The 22744-nt window shown below is 43.0% G+C and overlaps 1 non-coding gene across 1 annotated transcript; it reads right to left on the reverse strand.

The window, feature by feature from the left end:
* Positions 1-635: 635 nt before the first annotated feature.
* On the reverse strand, positions 636-719 carry Trnas-gga. The gene is given in 2 exon segments: positions 636-670; positions 680-719. It is a non-coding gene; the product is annotated as a tRNA-Ser (tRNA).
* Between the last annotated feature and the right edge of the window lie 22025 nt (positions 720-22744).

Genomic DNA, 22744 nt, shown 5'->3' on the forward strand with positions numbered 1-22744 from the left:
CCGTCTACCTTTTTTCACATCAGAAACGCAGCTCCAAATAAAATATTTGGCGGCAGCGAAAAGAGAATCTCTGCCTCTGCTGAAATAAATGTGGGAGAGCTCTCTCGGCAATTTAGGAAACCGCACGCTTTCCGGAATGCCGTCTGGATGCCGGACCTCAAGAAGCTGCTGCGAAGCGCCTTCCGGGGAAAACCGCAGTGACGCGGGTCCTGGCCGCTGCACTCGGCCATAGCCCCTAATTCTGAAAAACCGTCGTCTTGTTGCTCTGCGGAAAGTGAGGCAATTAGACTACAAGCGGTTGGTGCTGTGACATTCGCCTCAGTATTGTGGGCCGAGTAAGTTAAAGAGACGCTGTGAAGCGGTAGCTCCCACTAAACAATGTTAAGGTATCAAGCTAGAGTTCTTTTTTTTATATATATTAACGTGAGTGCTGTCCCTGCCTGACAGGCTCTCAAACACTGATGCTTACTTCTCTCCCGCCGATGCTACCCGATCAAGCATTCGATTTACCAGTATGAGGTTCAAAATGGTTCAAATGGCTCTGAGAACTATGGGACTTAACTGCTGAGGTCATCAGTCCCCTAGAACTTAGAACTACTTAAATCTAACTAACCTAAGGACATCACACACATCCATGCCCGAGGCAGGATTCGAACCTGCGACCTCAGTGGTCGCGCGGTTCCAGACTGTAGCGCCTAGAACCGCTCGGCCACTCCGGCCGGCACCAGTATGAAGGATTAATGGCGGTGATATCAACAAAACGTTTTCTTGAGGTGGTTCACGTACCAGAACAATATTAGCAAGTTCTCAACTTGGTCTGCGGAATATTATTGTTTACACGAATTTTTGCGTTGGTCTTGTTCTGTACGTTTCATTAATATGAATGAGTGCAAAGTGGTATGTTACATGACTGTTCTACATCTGCTTGCATTCTCCGCAAGTTAAAGTATGGTGCATGGCTGGAGGGTACCTTGTTACACTACAAGTAATTCACTTTTCTGTTCCACTCGCAGATGGGACGACGGAAAACCGACAGACTAATCGCCGGCCGCTGTGGCCGAGCGGTTGTAGGCGCTTCAGTTGGGAACAGTGCTGCTGCTACGATCGCATGTTCGAATCCTGCCTCGGGCGTGGATGTGTGTGATGTCCTTAGGTTAGTTAGGTTTAGGTAGTTCTAAGTGTAGGGGACTGATGACCTCAGATGTTAAGTCCCATAGTCCTTTGAGCCATTTGAATTTGAATTTTTTCGACAGACTAATCGCCTCTGTAAGAGCCCTACTTTCTCTTACCGTGGTCCTTAAGCGAAGGCACGTTGCCGGCAGTAGAATCGTTCTGCAGTCAGCTCCAAATGCGTGTCCTCTAAATATGTCCAGTAGCGTTCCACGAAAAGAACGTCGTCTTCCCTCTAGAAATTCCCATTTGAGTTCACGAAGCATCTGCATAACACTCGCGTGTTGATAGAACCTATCGATAAATTTAGCAGCAGTCCTCTTAACTACTTCGATGTCTTTCTTTAATTCTACCTGGTGGGGATTTAAACTCTCGATCAGTACCTTAGAATCGATTATACCACTTTTCTATACACGGTTTTCCTTGTAGATGAACTACACTTTCCAAGAATTCTCCCAATGAACCAATGTCGATCTTTCGTGTTCTCTATTATCGAGCTTACCTTCTGTTCCATATTGCTTTGCAGCGTTGCGCCTCGATGTTTCATCAACGTTGCTGTTTCCAGTAGTACACCATTACTACTCCATTCGAACATTGTAGGATACTTTTTTCTACTCATCCGCGGCAGATTTCACTTTTCTACATTATCCAAAGCAAGCTCTCATTCACCAGACCAAATAGATATTATGTCTAAGTCATTCAGTATCGTCTTACAGTCACTCAACGACACTACTTTCCCGTACACTACATCGTCATCAGCAAATAGTCGCAGATTCCTGCTAATCCTATCCGTCATACCGTTTATGCTTACAGAGAACCAGAGCGTTCCTACTCTACTTCCATGAGGCACGCCTGACGATACTCTTCTCTCTCATGAACACTCACCGTCCAGGATAACGTACTGGGTTCCATTACTTAGGAAATCTTTGATCCTCTCTGGAAACATATTCCGCACGAGTGGACTTCCGTTAACAGTCAGCAGTTTGGCACTGTGTAGTACGCTTTACGGAAATGTAGGAATATGGAGTTTGCCTATTGCCCTTCATCCATGGATCGCAGGACATCGTGCGAGAAAAGAGCAAGTTTAATTTCTCACGAGAGAACTTTGTGCCATGTGTGTAATTTTAAAACCTGAGCAATCCCCCTCCCCCCCCCCCCCTACCCATGTTTTATCCTTGTATGAGTTGACAAACACTTCGACTGTAACCCAAGTATGCGCATGTGATGAAAAGGTAAGATCGCGTAGTAGGTGATGCTGTTCGATGGGGTCGTAGTAGCTTAGACGTACATTTGACGGACAACTGTTGTGGAGACTGCACCGGTCGAATGCATCGCGCCAAAGGAATGCTGCTACTGGCTGACCTGGGAGGACTTATTCTCACTGCGGTCGAGTGTGTTACGACATCATGTAGCCTCAGTCACGTAGTTAGCTGTACCCCCACCACTGACAGCAGATCGCCGCGTTGCAGGTTATGGTTCAAATGGCTCTGAGCACTATGGGACTTAACTTCTGAGGTCAATAGTCCACTATAACTTAGAACTACTTAAACCTAACTAACCTAAGGACGCCACACACATCCATTCCCGAGGCAGAATTCGAACCTGCGACCGTAGCGGTCGCACCTGCGACCGTAATGGTCGCACGGTTCCAGACTGTAGCGCCTAGAACCGATCGGCCACCCCGGCCGGCGTTGCAGGTTACTAACCCAGCGCCGGCCGCGGTGGCCGTGCGGTTGTAGGCGCTGCAGTCTGGAACCGTGGGACTGCTACGGTCGCAGGTTCGAATCCTGCCTCGGGCATTGATGTGTGTGATGTCCTTAGGTTAGTTAGGTTTAAGTAGTTCTAAGTTCTAGGGGCCTGATGACCTAAGATGTTAAGTCCCATAGTGCTCAGAGCCATTTGAACCATTTTGAACTAACCCAGCAATATTGTTGGTCCTAGCAGCAAAAAAATGTCTGTGGCTGATCCACACACTCGTTGGTTGGTTGCATAGACTCTCCCAACGCTTATGCCGCAACAATATGAATTCATACTCAAAATCCGTCTCGTGTGTAATTTATCGCGTGCTCTTAAATTATTCTGCGCTTCATGCGGCACGACATTTTTGCTATAAAACTTGAGCCATAATGAACACTAAAACGAATACAATTATTGAAAAACAATACTGCCTTAAAAACTCAGTGAAAGCATCAATGAAATTTTCTTTTGTGTGCAATGAATAAGCAGTGTAGTTTCGATCTCGTTTCATCCTACGATCTTTTAAGATGGCTGCTACGACTTTCTCAATTGAAAACGCTTTGAGTGTGCGATAAAACTCAGTTCCACTTCGGTTCGGATTCAACTTTTACTTTAAGTTCCCACTATAAATTGCTGATTCCAATTTAGTAGGAAAGGAAATGCATACCACGTGGCCAACGGATACTGCACTTTAATTGTCTTTTTATTCAGGCAGCATACAGAGAAATTTCTGCTATCTAGCTTAGGAGTAGCTTAGCCTTTCGGCTCAGATGACAAAAAATCTTTTGTAGTAGGGCTCCTTTCGCTCATCACTAAACGAAGGTTGTCGACAACGCAGTCTGCGTCAGTGACGGTATTTTCCCGGCCTGTAGTGACACGGCCGTACAGTGAATCGAAGAAAACAACTAAACGCTTCCGTCCCAGGTGCTACGCTGCGGTCACAGTGTGAAGGTCGACAAGAAAGGTCGGAGATTAATTAGCCAGCTGGAACAAATAAGCAAGGATTCTCTACGACAACACTCACGGCAGATTGCCTGGTCATTCCACCACCGGCGTGGCATACTAGCGCACGCCACACACAACAAATGGGTTTCTACGCTACATTAGTTTCATAGCTCTACTGCCAGCGGTCACTAACTGATAAAAGCGACTCATATGGTCTAAAGAGGTCAAAATTGTGAAATATAACAGTGGATCGAAGTACTGGATTCCAACAAATCTTGATAGTCACGGTGACAGCTGAGAATTGTATTGATGTTACCGGCAAGAACTGTATAGAAATACTCATAGACAAGTGTAGAAAAGTGTTACGGCAACACAATATGGAAAACGTCCAAGGATCGTTGGACTGAGTAGGATAAGATGAACTGTCCTCGATACGTCACAGAGATGGCGTTGGTGGAAAGTAAATTTCTGTAACAATAATAATGTTGCACAACACTATAAAGTGTAAACTTGATCTACGGAATATGTTTGTATGTAGGCCTCATTAAATTAGTAGAGCTGTCTGTGTTTCATTCAACCGTACGTACAAACTATAATGCAGTAGTGTCATAAAAATTATTAATTTTGGAGTTTTCATCGCCAGTTGAAAATTATACTGTATTCTTTCTTCTGACAGGCCAATGGTGTAAGTTACTTCATACATTTGAAACCATCTGGTTGCTCTGTAACTACGTTTGATCTGATCTTTTATTTTGTACTGAATGAAATCGGCGAACTTTGTGAAAATAAGCGCGACTGTAATAAAAGGTATAGTACTTCATATACCTGTAACCGCGAACGACTGACACCATTTTCCATTTTGTGCACTTTCACGTCAGTTCTGGACGTCATTCACATGAATCGTCTTCAGCTGAAAGCCGAATCTAACAGTGTAAAAGCATGTTACCTGCAACACGTGTGCATACATCGCTGACAAAATGGAATATTGAAGACGATTTTATATATATACAGCGTCATCTATCACAAAGCGAAAAAAGTGGTCCAACTAAAACATTTTTATTTCTTTACGTACTACACGAATATGTAATAAAAAATGGGGTTCCTATTTAAAAAACGCAGTTGATATCCATTTGACCTATGGCAGCGCCATCTAGCGGGCCAACCATAACGCCATCTGGTTTCCCCCTTCAAGCTAGACAAGTTTCGTTCTTTGTTGTTTTTTCGTTTGACGCTTATCTCGTGAGATATTTGGCCCGGTCACCTTATGTGCTTGTAAATCACTGTTTTATTTCTAACAGGAATCCAGTAAAAACAAAAATTAAAATAAAAATATATATCGCAAATAATATTTTACAATCTGTAAATATATCTGCATTGACGATATGTGATCCAAAACAAAGAACTTTTTTTAGCTTCATAGCATTGGAGATGTACATTTGAATGAAGCATGCACAACGTAACTGCTTTAATATAAATGCAAAGGGAAATGTGCCGCAGATAAAAATGAACCCATGAATTACGCTATAGCACAAACCGTACTGACATCAAAATTATAACTGATATCAAATCAACTTGCTTGCCGGGTGGACTCGTTATCACGTTGTCCTCTTTCCGACCAATTCGAGCTTTGCCTTGTTCCATTAGGTATGGGTGGATAACGTAGCTTGGAAGATTTATGTTGCAAAGGTTAAATTACCGAGTGGAAAAAACTACAAAAGTCGTCTGTACCAGTTAGGACTTCCCAAAAGGTACCTCGGCAAAGAAAGAACAGAGGTTTGAAGTAAAAATTTTGTGTGCATCTAACGTAAGTTTCAGATGTGTCTCAATCTTACGTCTATATGTTTCCCCCTGCAGGATTTTTGAAGCCTACGACAGCTGTAGATGGTTACTTCGTACACCTTCTAGAGAGCACTTTAGCGATTGAACCTGTTGTTTGAGCAAAATATGCACACTGTACAATACTTGACAACGTCTCCCAGCAACTAAAACTTATTACAGATCCTTCTATTTTTAATTAGTATGCCAACAGTTTCCATGCTGTTTAGGTACCACATCTGAAATGACTCGAAACTAGCTTGCGCCTTAGCCAGAAGAGGCGCTTTCCTAGCTCTGGTTAAACTTTCGTTGTTACAGATGGGCTCTCTGCAGTCCTTGCTGAGTGCGGCTTTGTTATGACTGTACTGCTTACCAAATACTGCTACTTGTGCTGAGAACCGGCATTGTGATCGCTATGAAATACTTATACAGCCCCACCTCTGTTACACGATTCACATATATGTAGAAAGTCTTCTGCTAACTTCCGCGTGAAAAACACACAGACTGTTGGGGTACACATATTCCGTCCTCTGCCCCGTGTGAGTGGGGAGGGAGGGGGGGGGGGGAGGAGGGAGGGTAACAGGGTAACGCGGTGGCCACACAGGAAGGGCATCCGGCCGCCTCTTAAATTAATTATTCCACATCCATTTAATAACCATGTTGACCCTGCGTAGATACGGGACGAAGGTACAAGAAAAAGAGGAAGATTCGAAACTTCTACAATACTAAACATCAGAAATATTCGAGATAATTATATCGCAGGTGTGTGTTGCTATGTCTCACTGCAAGACCACAAACCAATTACAGGAGGACCGCCCGGCCTGTGGCTACGTCACAGGAATTTCCAGGCAGCGAGTGGTTGGAAACGCTACCCAGTACATTGACCTTATTAACGTCACAGAACTTCTCTGCTTCTTTTTACCTACGTGTTGTTCAGGACGCAAGAGTTGTCGGAGAATAATTTGGACAGTAAGACACAGGAAATGGGATATCCTCAGATCGAGGCCGTAAACTTTCCAGAAGAGTAAGGGTCTCCATTTCCAGCAATATTGTTAGTTACAGTACTTACATTTATCCTACGTTACGGGGCACCATTTCTTCACTTCCTGTGATTACCAGAGGAATGATCTACAACTGTATTTGGGCTGATTTCAGCCTTAGATTCGAAGAAGACGGTGATCGTGTTACTAGTTAGAACTTTTTTGGTCTGTGCTAGTTCTTTTAATCAGCATCTTCTAAAGGATTCCTCTTCTGATATTACTTACAGCACTTACGAATCTTCTACATAAATGACAAAATAATACGTATCTGATTTGAAAATAAGTTAACAACAGGGTGGTGATGTCTAGCTGCTGCTGCTTAATTGTTGTATGGAATAAGTCACATGACATGTGTGAGAAACAAGAGGGATCGAACGCAAGATCGATAGATTCCTGCCTGAGTTCAGTGTCACACATGATATTGCTGTTATGGTTGAAACAAAGACAAAGTTTTATGATGCAACCAACACAAATAAAATCAACATGTGATTATGAAACGAGACGAAAGGAACTATAGGACATTTACTGTCAAATTGAGAACAATCATCATTAGTAATGTTTGGTTTTTGAGGTTAGACACGATTTTGTGGCTAATGTTTCTTGTCCTGCAGCGAAGAACATCCTCAGAGACTATGCAGATTTTCGTTTATATTCTCTGGTTATCATCACTTAGATAAAGCTACACGTCCAACTATTGGCTACAAAATGGTTCAAATGGCTCTGAGCACTATGGGACTTAACATCTATGGTCATCAGTCCCCTAGAACTACTTAAACCTAACTAACCTAAGGACATCACACAACACCCAGTCATCACGAGGCAGAGAAAATCCCTGACCCCGCCGGGAATCGAACCCGGGAACCCGGGCGTGGGAAGCGAGAACGTTACCGCACGACCACGAGCTGCGGTCTATTGGCTACAGTTTTAGAAACAGTTAACGTTGGAGGATTAAAACATCAGCCAACACATCCTATTGCGACGTCTTTCTTTACTGGGGGATAGATTTATGTGGAAAATAATACTTCAGAACATGGTAAAAAAGGACAAATATTGTATACCGAAAGTTAACAGTGGCGGAAACAGCTGCACTGTACAATGAGAACGTATTGTGGCTTAATTTGAGAGCTTTCAAGGCCTTAAAAATATTATGCTCTGTACTTATCTCGATAAATGATCATTGTAGTACCTATAATTTTCGCATCCAAAGAACACTGGCCTCAAAATAGGCGTAAAATTTCTCTCGTTCAACGGAAAGATCTCAGGTGCATTTGCAGAAAAAGCATTGCTTGTGTCAATTCAAACTCTTGAGTTCAGACAAGCAAGTAATAACGAGTACTAACTCTATCGTGACGTCCACATTTTGCATCTGTTATATGATCCCGTCACGCCTTTGTGAGGAAGCTGTTTCTTGAAGGGCAAGCGTAAATGGAGTGCTGTCTATAAACCTGTTCATCATATTAGCTTCGGTATTTAGCATTACAAATTTTGTAAGTAAATTTCTGTACTGGTTAGCATCAAGGTCAGGTGATGTTAAAGAACACAACATGAAAACACTGAGACGATAGACTTTACCTAAAGTGAACATATGATCCAGATAGATTATAAATCCAATTATGATAACGGGTCTCTCTCTCTCTCTCTCTCTCTCTCGCACACACATATACACACACACACACACACACACACACACACACACACACAAACAGGACCACATGGTGATTCGATCAAGGCTACCAAAGGCATATTATAGAAAAGAAAAGACAATTGTATTTCACCAGAAAAAAGGATTTCGGAAACCACGCGCATATTTATCGAGATATACTCTGAAGTCTAAAAGCAATTTATAAATGAAATCATAATCAGTAGACAACTACATAGGCTACGTTAACAGATCCTCAGTCAGGACATGACTACGGCTCATTTAGTTGCCATATGGACCTCGATTCAAAAAACAGACCAGAATGAATACTGACCAGAATGAGCATCCCTTGCACATGGAAAACTGGCCCAAAAATTACGTTAACACAAAGTGGCTTCTACCCACTTAGACACTCTAACGTGGCCACAGTAGATATTGACATATCGCAAAGAAGCACATGCATAAAAATGAATCCTGATTAAAATTAATATGTGAGTAATGAAAGCAGTTCGGCAGATGAGGAAGTTTAGCAGACTCATTTCGACATTGTAGGCGAACTACCACAAAGAAAATACACTAAAAGAAGATATACACTATAGCTTCCAAGTATTTTGCTTTTTACACTACTTGAAGAGTTTCAACCATTGATCTTGAACGGATATCAACAAAAGCCGCTTTATTCAAGGTATATCGTCACAACTGCGCTGCACACATGGTTACAGCCACATATTCATGATGTCAACTCAGAGAAATAACAAAATTGATGAGATTGTTGAGTTGACAGGCCATGTGTACGATTGGTTCATTACATCCTGAAAACATTTTTTCCTGCAGAGTTGTTGAGGATGCTACTGCTGTCACGCTTGTTGAGGTCAGATAAAAATAGGCTAAAGGAAAGACATTAGCAGGTCATGTTTTCAAACGTTTATGTGTAACCCGATCAACGTTATTACGTATTTAAAACACTGAGTTTGTGAAGGAGCAAATGCACCGAAATGAACGAAAACTGCTTGTCTGTTTAAAAAGTTGTGACGACTCTTTTTTATTTGGGGAAGGAAGGGGGAATGACTCGTGGGTTATTTAGAAAAGGTTAAAGCGTGTGCGGTTCTTACACGTAACGTTATTCCAAGTGCGTTTAAAGGAAAAGGTAAAAAAAAAAATATATTGAATTGAATTTAAATATTGCAAGTGACGGTAAATCGGCTGCTGCGATGCAAAAAGTGCATAAACCAGCCTACGAAAGCATTCCCTATTCACGCGGTTCCGTATATTTGGCGCAAATGATCTATTTTTCTAACCTCAAAGAACAACTTGGAGGAAAGAAGTTTTCCTTGGCAGAAGAGGTGATGTAAACGAGTACTACACACACAAGGGAAGCAATTTACAGTGACATTTTCGTGCCTATAAGTTATGTTGATTAAAACTTTATGCTTATACAAGATTATTTTCAGTATTTTGAACACAGAAAAAAAATTGCTGTAAATGAAGAATGGCTACTGCATGTGTCTAAAGTTGCTGGAACTTGTCAAGTGGAAATCGCTACACTGCATGCCACGAAGACGTGCACTTGTTACTCATAGGCATCCCCCTGGCTTTGAGGAAGGTCAAATCATTGGCGTGAGGAACATTGGAGTATCATATCGGCAGATAGTTGGATGGTAGCCAACGACTGGAAAGTAACTGCTGACGGGATGAACACATGACAGCAGTGTGGCAACTAGAGTACACGCGGATCCTTCCAGACGCACTACTTCACGAGAAGGTCATTGGAGTGTTGGACTGGGTCTGACAAACAGACGGGCGACAACAGCTGAAATCCGAGCAGGGGTTACAGGCAGAGTGTCACCTTGCACTGCTGGCAAAAAATTACTGGAAATGGGTTTGAAATTCTAAGTTGCTATACATCGTTTACTGCTGACAACATACCAAAGGCAACAGACATTTGTATGGTTTTCAGCCAGAGTCAGCTGAAACATTGAGTTTGTGTGGTGTTCAACGATTAGTTTATTTTCTGTTTTTATTGGTCAGATCACGTCCATCGCATCCATACACAGACTGGTGAAAGGTCACAGGAAGCAGCGATTCACGAGACTAATACCTCTCCAACTTTTGGAACCATGATGTGTGGTGCTATTGGATATGACAACAGAAATGAGTTATTGTACGGAAGCAGAATACTCACCAATATATGGGAAGAATGGTAAACTCTGTTGTTATACCTTTCATGGGATAATCTTACAGGTTAATGCAAGGTGCCACAATACAGTTCGCACCACAAACCCCTTGAGGAATTTAGGAATCACTGACTGGCCTTCAGGGTCTCCTGATTTGTCACCCAATATCTGGCTGTGAGGTTACTGTCATAGATCGCTATGTGATATTAGTTAATTTTTCCCCTACTATTATGGAGTCACATTTGTGGCCACTAGGAATGTGTACTCAGAGATGAAGCTTCGTGCCCTCCTACCGGTGCAATTGCGTGGCAGTATGTCTCGGGTGTCCTTTGTTGGAAGAGGGTGGTCCGTACATCTCATTAGGTCTAGCTAGCACCGTTTCCCTTGGGTGTTGAGCAAGTTACGCTGAAGTCAGTCTGTGTCATACTCCGCCACTATTGTGTGGAACACAGGTGCCGCTAGTCCACGTGCTGGACAGAGAACACCATGCCCTCCTTGCCACCCGCTGGAGACAACGAGCACGACTTTTTTGCTTTTGTGCACTATTTCAAGGGCCCCAACCACCATGGAGTGTGTCGCCTATCCCCCCACCTCAGTACGTGGCACTATTGGGCCGACCAATCAAAGTAACACTGATTCACCCCATTGCCAACCTCGTGCTGGCAAAGTGTGGGTCTTGTACTCAAAAAGTGAGAAGTTTGGTAATAGCTTCGAGTAGCCCCCGCGACTTTGAATTTTTGAAAGGTTTGAAGTCGGACAATAAAAAGGAACTTTTTGAGCACTCGTGGACGAACAACTGACGAGTCAGGAGTGATTTGGGGATGGGGCGTTGGATGAGACAGGATGTGATGATCGTCTAGGGCTGCTTGGCACACTTTGCTGATCCTGGAGAAATGTTAAGTTTTCGCTGCGTGCTGTAGTTCGATCCATAATGTGAATACCTCGATTCTCTTATGTTTCTGGTACGCAGCTTGTGTGGCTGATTTAATGTACATTTGCATTTTGTTTCGCTAATCTCATGTCTGTTACCTGGACAGATAAGGATATATTAGTACTTGGCAGTCTTCCTTCCATGTGGTACTTCATATTTTTTTATTAACCGAGTTCATAATTCAACTACTCTTGTTTCTTTGATAACTTTTGATTAACCTATATGGAGTAAATTAAATTCTGCCACGGGCAGACTTGACTTCCATTTCAAGATCCTCAAGTTCTCCAACAACTTTCTTGGTCTCTCTACCTATTGAAATGTAAATATGACTGGGTATACTACAAAGTTGTGCTTTACTGTGTAAGTGTTGCATTTGTGTACAGTTACCAAGCACTAGGATAATTTATCTATTATTTTGAGCAAATAACAATAATTGAACACGTTCGGCTTATGTAGCATGCCGTTGCTCATAATACTTACCCGGCGAAGACATATTCAATGGGATGCGATGGGAAGAAGTGTGCTTTCATACCAGCCTGTAGCCAGCAATATACGTCGACTGACCCAGCACGTATTCAGGTATGGTTATAAATTACTCAAGAGGACTTTCGAAGGTTCTTGTCTTCAGTGCTGCAACGAATGCAAAAGTTTATTTGTGCCATTGGAGATCAGAACTCATAATGATGATGATGGATACCAGTTCAATGAAAGTTTAATTATATAATGCCTGTTATGTGGTGCACATTTGCACATAATTTGATAAGTATGGCAATCGTGTTTCGTGATTTAACACTTTCCATATCCGTGAGTATATTTTCTACAGAATAAACAGTGAAACCCAGGTAGACCCAATGCTTGAGGGGGTTGTTGGGGCGAAATAAAACTTTTTTTTGCGCTAAGGTGGGGAAGTTCATGAAAACCACACATTATTTAAAAGATGGACGAAATCCACAATTTTGCAGATACAGTAATGAAATTTTGTACCATACTTTACACGAAATTAACACATTTATTGTTAAGTTCTTTTGATTATATATATTTAACTTTTTCTGGAATGTAAAAACTTTATTTTCAAAACCTAATATATGTATCTTTTTCTCAGAAACTATTGAAGAATTTTTTGCAAAACGTTCTCTGTTGAATATCTTTGCATATGGGAAGCTTCTCTTATGAGATTTTTTGAATATATCGAATAAGAGAATTTTAATATTTTTTAATTATAATCTTCCAAATAAACTATAAAATTCAAGCAAAATTCCAAGCACTTTGCATCATATCTCAGCTTACACTGAGAATTCCAAAATTTGTTGTTGAGATAATATTTATTGAATTTACAGAAATAAGGGTACAAAATTTCATAGACTCTAAGGAAAAGGTACACACACCTTGAAAATACTAATTTTCAGGAAATTTAATTTAAAATTCAACCTAACGTTTCTTCTTACGTTACCTCTTCATAAAGCCCCAGATTTATGCTCAGGATCCTCTTTCCTTTCAAGGCTTTTCTTCTGCTTCCTTGTTTTCTGCCTTCTTTCCTTTACCAGATCTTTAACAGATTTTTCAATTGTAGAGAGGCGCTTGAAATCTGTTCCCAAGATGTCTTGAGTGAAATTTCCTATCTTAAAGCCGGTTCTCTTTAATAACTTCAACCTGTCTAGCTTCCCATCATTAAATACAAGAGCTGCATCATTAGTTACAATTCTGGCAACTCAACTATAGCAGATGAAAATGTGGTTTTATGCCATCGTTTCCATATGAGCAAATTTAGAGACTCATTTGGATTCTGGGTTTTGCCATAAAAATACATTTTTAGAAGTTCAGGACCAACCAGAAATCCGTAACTGGGTTTGAAAACATCCGGGATACAATCTGAAGCATCTCCTTGTGGATGTAGAGGCTTTTGTCCCTGTATTTTCAACAGATGTTCTCACTTCGGACCTAACCTCATTGCTGGTTTATTGCTGTTTCTCATGTTCGCATTCACTAAATTTTGCAAGCGCAATTTGTCCAATTTTCTATACAGTCTTTGTTACCGTGACAGTGTTGAATGATGAAACAATCGAACACTTGTGTAAAACTTCGTCAATAGCACAAGGCAAAACAAGGACTGCTTTTTCATAAACAAAACATCTGGTCTGTTATTGTTTCTAAGATACGAAACAGAACGACAGGTGATTTATAAAACCAAAGAGTATATATAACAGCCTTCTAGATGTATCCCGTGCAAGTTTACTTGAAAGAAATCCACGGCTCACCGAGCAAGTATTGAAGTGTTGCTTCAAAAAGTCGACGAGAGAGGAAGGTTGCGTCACACATTTAATTATTATTCAGGCACTTCGGATGCAATTCCATCATTGCAAGTTTGGGAATTTATTGTCAATGAGTTCTTCTAACGAACAAAAAATAAACTGAAAAGTGACATTCCGGACAATGTCATGAATGTCCCTCCTCATAATGTCTCTCAGTACGTCTTTTTAGGGAACATCAATTCACGCTGGAACGCATGTTCTTAATAAGGGCCGCAGTGTCCTGGAGCGCGTCCTATTGTACAATAGGAGAGGCTCCCGTACGCAAGAGGTGGAGGTGGAGGTGGAGGTGGAGAGGTGGCGACGCGGCTTTTTGCCGGCCGTGCGGAGCCTGCTAGCCCGCATTCCGCCGCCACAGTGCTCGGACGCGCGAGCCTCACGCACTCTCGCCGGCACGCACTTCTTGCCGCCGTCTACAGGCTCTCACCTTTCTGGAACAGTCTTCAGCTGTGACTGCGGTGTGGAACAGTACCTGAGGCAACTGCTGTTGTAAAACTGATTACAGTGGGATGGGACCTTCATAATGACAACCGGGATGATGCACCTCGATGCAGTAAGGAGAGGAAAACAAATCTTTTATTGCTAACACAATTTCCTATTAAGATAATGAAGGCAAGATCCAGAATCCCACCTGCAACACAATAAACTTCCGATGTTTGCGATGCCTTAGCTCACAGACTGGTAATGCTTAGTATTTTGAATTTCTACCATATACACCGCTGATCACGAAAATTGTAACACTATGTATGCGGCACGCAACAAATGTCAAACTGGCACGATGTTTATTAAGTGCAAATGATAAGCATTTTAGTACAGCCACAGAGAGTATGTTCCGGGTGCTTATCATTAAAGTGCAACTACTCACAGGGCTCTAGTAGGCTCTAATTATCGTATGACAGCGAAACGTGTAGCTACGCTAATGCATTAATGCCAAACCGATTTACGCTGGGAAAAAAATTAGATCCAATTTTGGTCATCCGATGCCTGTACACTGTTTGAATGACGATATGACATGCACGTTGTCATTTGTCAATTCATAATAGGTAATAATAAAATCAGCATTATGCCCTTCTCGCTTGTCTGATCTTTTCTGCCCATGTTCTGTTCCTAATCCATTACATGTGGGAGTATTTTTATATGTCTTTCTTGCATTCACATCGCCAGATTTGCACCTGGTGGCCAAAATTGGTACTATTTTTTTCCAGAGTAAATCGGCTCTGAATTAACACATTAACATGTCTACCAAGCTTGGCTGCCATACGAGGACAGTTCATCATCCTTGATACTGCTGCTCACATTTCTCGGGACCTCATGGATGCCACGAGAATGTCGAATCGATGAGTTCTCGAGTGCCGAACTGAAATCCATGCAGGGTTTAAACAGCCCCATCTGACTAGCACCCGATAGGCCATACTCAGTCCCGGTAAGCTGTGGAGGATCTTACAGCCTCGTCACAAATATTGATTTTTCGCGTAGCTATACAGGCAGTGCGACGACCTCTGAAGCATTTCCGTCGTCACGGCGACTATGGTCGCGGCTTACATTCACGTGGCAGTAATCAGTTTTACAACAGCAGTTGCCTCAGGTACTGTTCCACACCGCAGTCACAGCTGAAGACTCTTCCAGAAAGGTGAGAGCCTGTAGACGGCGGCAAGAAGTGCGTGCCGGCGAGAGTGCGTGAGGCTCGCGCGTCCGAGCACTGATAGAGGCGTGCCCGAAACTCCTTAACAAATCAGTTTTAACAAAAGGCGTACTCTTATTATTAGCGACATGAAGCGGTGATAAAGATGTGCTCACGGAAAGGCGGATGTTACTTGATAAGAGTTGAAATGGAGATGACACACAAATACAGGTATTTTCAATGAACATTATATAACAATGAAGGCATGAAGTTTCGTACGAAACTTTTAAATGTATGTTTCTCAGTTTGTCAATTATTCACTATAAATACCTAATGTTCTCATGAAATATTCATCCCATATTCTGAAACTTTTACTGATTCCTGCAGAATCTTTCCAAATCCATGCACCTACACTGATACTAGTCAAACTTATTACAAATGCATAGTCACTGTGTAAAATAATTGTAAAACATTTCGTGTCAATGCAAAATCGTACATTGTAGTTCCGTAGAATAAAACTTCATCCGAACAAGCTTTGGAAGATCCAACGGTACCGACCGGCTGCCGTGTCATCCTCAGCCCACAGGCGTCACTGGATGTGGATATGGAGGGGCATGTGGACAGCACACAGCTCTCCCGGCCATGTGTTAGTTTACGAGACCGGAGCCGCTACTTCCCAAACAAGTAGCTCCTCAGTGTGCCTCACAAGGTCTGAGTGCACCCCGCTTGCCAAGACCGCTCGGCAGACCGGATGATAACCCATCCAAGTTCGAGCCCAGCCCGACAGCGCTTAACTTCGGTGATCTGACGGGAACCGGTGTTACCACAGCAGCAAGGCCGTTGGCAGTTCCGTAGAATAAGGAACTGTAATTAATACGTTGCTGACTAATATAACTGCAACACAGAGAGGATGAGAAAATAACAATAATTTACTTATTGTATTTATACAATGCATCAGGAAGAAAACATAATTAAATTTGTTGGTGATTTGGGGATGCACAGCGTGTGAAATTTAGTAATAATAAATCTAATGAGGATGGGCATCGAGCAGAACTGCACTTGGGTGACAAATACAGGTACGTCTTTCCAAGTTGCTTCAGTTCTGTGCCAGAGTACATCAGCCAGAATGACCGGTCCATGATGACGTGACAGTCTCTTGGAAGCCAATGGCTAGGGTGAGAGATTTGAAGAATGTGCTTATCAGAACATCATCGCGTACACTATCGGATCAAAAGTATCCGGACGTCCCTTCGTAATGGAGAACTGACCACCAATTTCATAAGAAGCAGCCTGGCCAGTATAAAAGGACGCGCCGAGTATTGTGTAGCAGTAACAGCAGACTGGATCGATCGGTAGAGCACAGTGACTTCGAACATAGGCCAGTAGTCGGATGTCTCCTGCATACTAGATCCGTCAAGAACATTTGAACTCTTCTCAAGCAGCTCGTATCTACTGTTGGTGGTGTGATAGTGGAGTGGAAACGCGAATGAACAACCATAGCTAAACGAAGACCTGGTAAGACTTATATACAGACAGAGACCGTCGATCATTGTCGGTATAAGTTGTAAAAAATCACATAAAATCGGCGGACGGAATCTCTCGGGAATTCCAAAGTGCTACCAACAGTCCAGCTAGCACAATGGCTCTGCATCGGGAGTTGAAAACGAATAGGGCGCAATGGTTCTGTAGCTCCTCGAAAGCCACACGTTTCTCCAGTCAGTGCTAATGAGGTTCGGGGTAGTGTAAGGAGCGACAGCACTGGGGAGTGGATGACTGGGAACTATTGATTGGGAGTGATGAAGCACTCTATACACTGTAGCAACATGAATTTGAATATGACGAATGCCTGGAGAACGTTACCTGACATCATACGTGGTGCCAACAGTGAAGTACGGAGGATGCGACGTTACAATATGGGGTTAGTGTGTGGTCCCTTTATTGCGCATGTGGTTATGGAGGCATTTAACACTATTGTACTGCGTAAAGTAGAGACGATGAGTGTTTGCATCAGCATGATTCTACACCATGTTACAAGGCAAAATCTGTGAGGCAATGGTTTATGGACAATAACGTTCCTGAAAGAGACTAGCCTTCTCGGAGTCTGACTTGAACCCAATGGAACACGTTTGGGATCAGTTAAAACGTTGACTTCGTTACAGATCTCAGCGTCCAACATCACTACCTCCTCTAGTTTCGGCTTTTGCGGTCGAATGGGCTGCCATTCCTCAACTCATATTGAGTGATAAGTCTTTCTCCCATTATTAGTAAGTCAGAGAACCTGTACATGCGTTTCATTTTTTTGCTGCTGTCCGTAGAAGCTTCGAGTTTGAAGAACGCCACGTGAAGTAATTTCGAGGGCTGCGGCGTCCTCTCATTTCCAGGAGTTATAACACACTTTTTCGTGCGAGGCCAGGGTAATTCCCTGACGGTTGCCCATGCGACTTGCTTGCAACTGACCTCTCCTGTGGAACACTATGCCAAACCTCAAGCTTACACATTAAGAGGAACGAGCGCGATATTTCTTCATCAGACAATCCTACGGATTCCCACTTGTTCAGCAGTACGTTTTTTCCTGGAGCCTGCCGTAATTGGCCAATACTGAATGCCAGTCCAATTTTTTTATCTGAAAAGAAGAAGGATGGCTATGGGACGCAACTGTGGTCTCGTTATTATATAAGATTGCGGATGTTGTTTCCTGATGAAATCAAACGTATGATACAAAAGAAAAACGGTAATGGAAAGAATCCAGCTCAAAAAATGTTAGACTGGGCTGTTGCTGAGCCGTTGGAGATGGTTTGTCTGAGGTGATCTGACCGGGACCAGTCGGATATAAATTTGAAGAATAGTCATCGATGCAGTGTCATTGGAACAAAAAGCGACTCACGAGTATATCAGACGCTGTAAGTCGTAAGTTCTCGATCCGCTGAATGAAGTCTTCCAAGTTATGTATATTGTGCTCACATTTTCCAACTTAATTGATCAGCTGCGCTCCCAAGCTGCATGTTGGCACACCAATATCGCTCCCAACTGGGCGAAGGGTCAGCTATTCTAATGAAACTTAGACTATCAGTAGACAGGAGGGACAGGTGTACGTAGTCTCTTGGCGACAACATCTGAGATCACACTGGTAGTGAGTAGCCATAAAATTCTACGTTGTATTTGGCTGCGGGATCTTTATTTAGTACCTAATGTGCAGTGTCGTCCAGTAACTTCATCATCATGCTTAAGTAAATCGGTATGGAGAGGACGGTAGTGGCGCAGCCTCTATCCGACGGTAAAAATGTTCAAATGACTCTGAGCAATATGGGACTTAACATCTGAGGTCATCAATTCCCTAGAACTTAGAACTACACTACTGGCTACACCAAGAAGAAATGCAGATGATAAACGGGTATTCTTGGACAAATATATTATACTAGAACTGACATGTGATTACATTTTCACGCAATTTTGGCGCATAGATCCTGAGAAATCAGTACCCAGAACAACCACCTCTGGCCGTAATAACGGCCTTGATACGCCTGGACATTGAGTCAAACAGAGCTTGGATGGCGTGTACAGGTACAGCTGCCCATGCAGCTTCAACACGATACCACAGTTCATCAAGAGTGGTGACTGGCGTATTGTGACGAGCCAGCTGCTCGGCCACCATTGACCAGACGTTTCCAGTTGGTGCGAGATCTTGAGAATGGGCTGACCAGGGCAGCAGTGGAACATTTTCCGTATCCAGAAAAGCCCGTACAGGACCTGTAACATGCGGTCGTGCATTATCGTGCTGAAATGTAGGGTTTCGCAGGGATCGAATGAAGGGAAGAGCCACGGGTCGTAGCACATCTGAAATGTAACGTCCACTGTTCAAAGTGCCGTCAATGCGAACAAGAGGTGACCGAGACGTGTAAGCAATGGCACCCCATACCATGACGCCGGGTGATACTACAGTATGGCGATGACGAATAAACGCTACCAATGAGCGTTCACCGCGATGTCGCCAAACACGGATGCGACCATCATCATGCTGTAAACAGAACCTGGATTCATCCGAAAAAATGACGTTTTGCCATTCGTGCACCCAGGTTCGTCTTTGAGTACACATCGCAGGCCCTCCTGTCAGTGGTTCAGCGTCAAGGGTAACCGCAGCCATGGACTCCGAGCTGATAGTCCATGCTGCTGCAAACGTCGTCGAACTGTTCGTGCACATGGTTGTTATCTTGCAAACGTACCCATCTGTTGACTCAGGGATCGAGACGTGGCTGCGCGATCCGTTACAGCCATGCGGATAAGATGCCTGTCATCTCGACTGCTAGTGATACGAGGCCGTTGGGAACCAGCACGGCGTTCCGTATTACCCTCCTGAACCCACCGATTCCATATTCTGCTAACAGTCATCGGATCTCGACCAACGCTAGCAGCAAGGTCGCGATACGATAAACCGCAATCGCGATAGGCCAGAATCCGACATTTATCAAAGTCTGAAACGTGATGGTACGTATTTCTCGTGCTTACAAGAGGCATCACAACAACGTTTCACCAGGCAACGCTAACCATTAATAACGTACCGCGTTACGGTAATATTACCAAGTACCTACTTGTGTTGCTATTGCACCGATTAGAACAGAATTCTTTAAGGGAATGTGGGTCGGACTAAAAAAAGGTCGTAAAAATAGAAGAATCTTTGACGTAAAAAATCACTGTATTCTACCAACAGGCGGAGAAGTGTAGAAGGAGCACTTTCCCGGGAGCAGATAGCTGGAGGCAGCCAGCGTGAGGCAGTGTACAGTGCTGGCTGGTGACAGACGCCTCGCCGGCGGCCTCATTTGTTATACTAAGTTGCAGCGCTGATTGCTGCAATGGAGAATGTGCGGCTGCCGGGCTGCTGCGTTGGCGGCTCGTGCCGGCTCAAGTGGTTGAGTGCTTCCGCGAACTGCTCGCTCAGCCGGAACGATCCCGAGGTGCCGGCCGGGGCGCGCAGCCGCGGCCGCGCGCAGCGCCGCGTCTCCTGCCCAACATCCGCCGCTCTGTCAGCAGCTTCTCGCCACAATATCCGTGCCGTTTCCTTAATTTCTGACATTTTCGAATATTTTTGTGTCGTGTGGTGAGCCGAGTCAACATACGTGGTGTGTGAGAAAAGTAATGAGACTGACAATACTGCGAGCTATCTGGCAACGCAGTGTTGTTCTACTTGTATAGACTGGTGTGTTCATCTCTTTCTGATACTCATTCCGAGTTTCAGCACCGTACAGCCATCACGTGATTTTAGAGAGCGCCGTCGTTGAAGCTCTGTTTTCGTTGTGTGTAACGAAAATGGAACAGCGGAATTTAGAGCAACGGTATGCCATCAATTTTTGTGTTAAACTTGGAGAATCCACGAGTGCAACCCTTGAAATTGCCTACGGGGAACATTACTTACGAAGAACACAAGCTTTTCGCTGGCACAAATCAGTTTTGGAAGGACAAGAACACGTTGAAGATGAACCTCACTCGAGAATGTCTTCAACTTCAATAACCGACGAGAACGTATAACATGTGCGTACTCTTATGAGATTGTTCCTCCAGGACAAACTGTCAGCCTAGTGTTTTAGAAAGGTGCCCCTGAAAGGCTCATGAGAAGAGTGTGAGACCGGACGTTGCAGATAACTCACACGGCCTCTTCCATCACGGAATTTTTGACCTGAAATGGCATTCCTGTTGGTCCACAACCCCCTATCATCTGATTTCGGCCCTTCTAACTTTTTTATTTTCCCGAAATTGAAAAGTGTCTTAAAAGGACGTCATCTTGAGACTCTGGAGAACATTCAAAAGAATGTGACCTACATGTTAAAGGCCCTACCAGTTGAAGACTTTCACCGCTGCTACCAAGACTGAGAAAAATGACTCCAACGGTCTACAGCTGCTGAAGAGAACTACTTTGAGGGGAACAATGCTGTTTTTTGAAAACTGTAAGAACTTTGCTAGGTAAAAATCAATCTCACGAGTTTTCTCACACACCTCATAAAATCACTTACAGCACTTCTTTGCAAATTTACATTTCACTCAAACGACTGAACAAAATCGAAAAATGATCCTGTCTTGACAGATTTTCAGACAAACTTTTTACCGAAACAGGACTCGAACACGAGACCTTTGCCTTTCGCGAAATGTAAAGACAGTACTGTCTGGTTATAGTCCCAGTTCGGTGCACAAGTTTGGTTTTTCAGTAAGTTTCAAATCAGCTCAGTCTCCGCTACAGAGTTAAAACTCATTCTGGATACGTGGATATTTCCTCTCGACGAAAGATCCGTACCTAATGGTTGGAAACTTGCACAGGTCACACCAATACTCAAGAAAGGAAATAGCAGTAATCCGCTTAATTACAGAGTCATATCGCTGACGTCCATTTGCAGTAGGATTTTGGAGCATATAGTGTTCCACCATCGAATACCTCGAAATATACTATCTATTGTAAATAGCACACTTTGAGAATTCTTGTGAAACAAAAATAGCTCTTAATTCTCACGAAATAATGAGTGCTATCGCCAAAGATCTCAAATTGGTTTCATATTTAGAGATTTCCAGAAGGCTTTTGACACCACTTCTCACAAGCGATTTCTAATCAAATTCCTTGTCTACGGAGTATCACCTCAGTTATGCTACTGGATTTGTGAGTTCCTGTCCGAAAGGTCACAGTTCGTAGCATTTAACGGAAGGTCATCTAGTAAAACAGAAGTAATATCTGGCGTTCCCCAAGGAAGTATAATAGGCCCTCTGCTGTTCTTACTTTATATAAACGGTTAAGAGAAAATTTGAGGATCCCTCTAAGAGTGTTTGCAGATGTGCTGTCATTTACCGTTTGGTAAAGTCATCAGATAATCAAAACCAACTGCAAAATGACTTTGATATCTCTACGGTGCCAAAAGTGGCAATTGAGTCCAAGCAATGAAAAGTGTGAAGACATCCACACGCGCATTAAAAGGAATCCGCTAAATGAGTGTTACACGATACATCACACAAATCTAAAGGCTTTCATTTCAACTAAAAACATAGGGATGACAATACGAATTGGAACGATCACATAGGTTATTTTGTGTGGAAAGCGAACCAAGAGTCTGCGTTTTACTAGCAGAAAACTTAGAAAATACAAGTTCTACAAAAGAGACTGCCTCCACTACCCATACTTGTCCTCTTTTAGAATACTGCAGCACAATATAGAATCCGAATCACATAGGGTTCATGGAGGACCTAGAAAAGATCAAATAAGATCTCTTTGTGTTATAGCGAAACAGTGGAGACGGTGTCAGGCATATGATAAGCGTTTCAGTGTAGCAATCATTAAAGCAAAAGCGTTTTTCGTTCTGGCAGCATCTTTTCACGAAGTTTCAGTAACAAACTT

Source organism: Schistocerca americana, chromosome 1, assembly GCF_021461395.2.
Source record: "Schistocerca americana isolate TAMUIC-IGC-003095 chromosome 1, iqSchAmer2.1, whole genome shotgun sequence".
Classification (NCBI taxonomy): domain Eukaryota; kingdom Metazoa; phylum Arthropoda; class Insecta; order Orthoptera; family Acrididae; genus Schistocerca; species Schistocerca americana.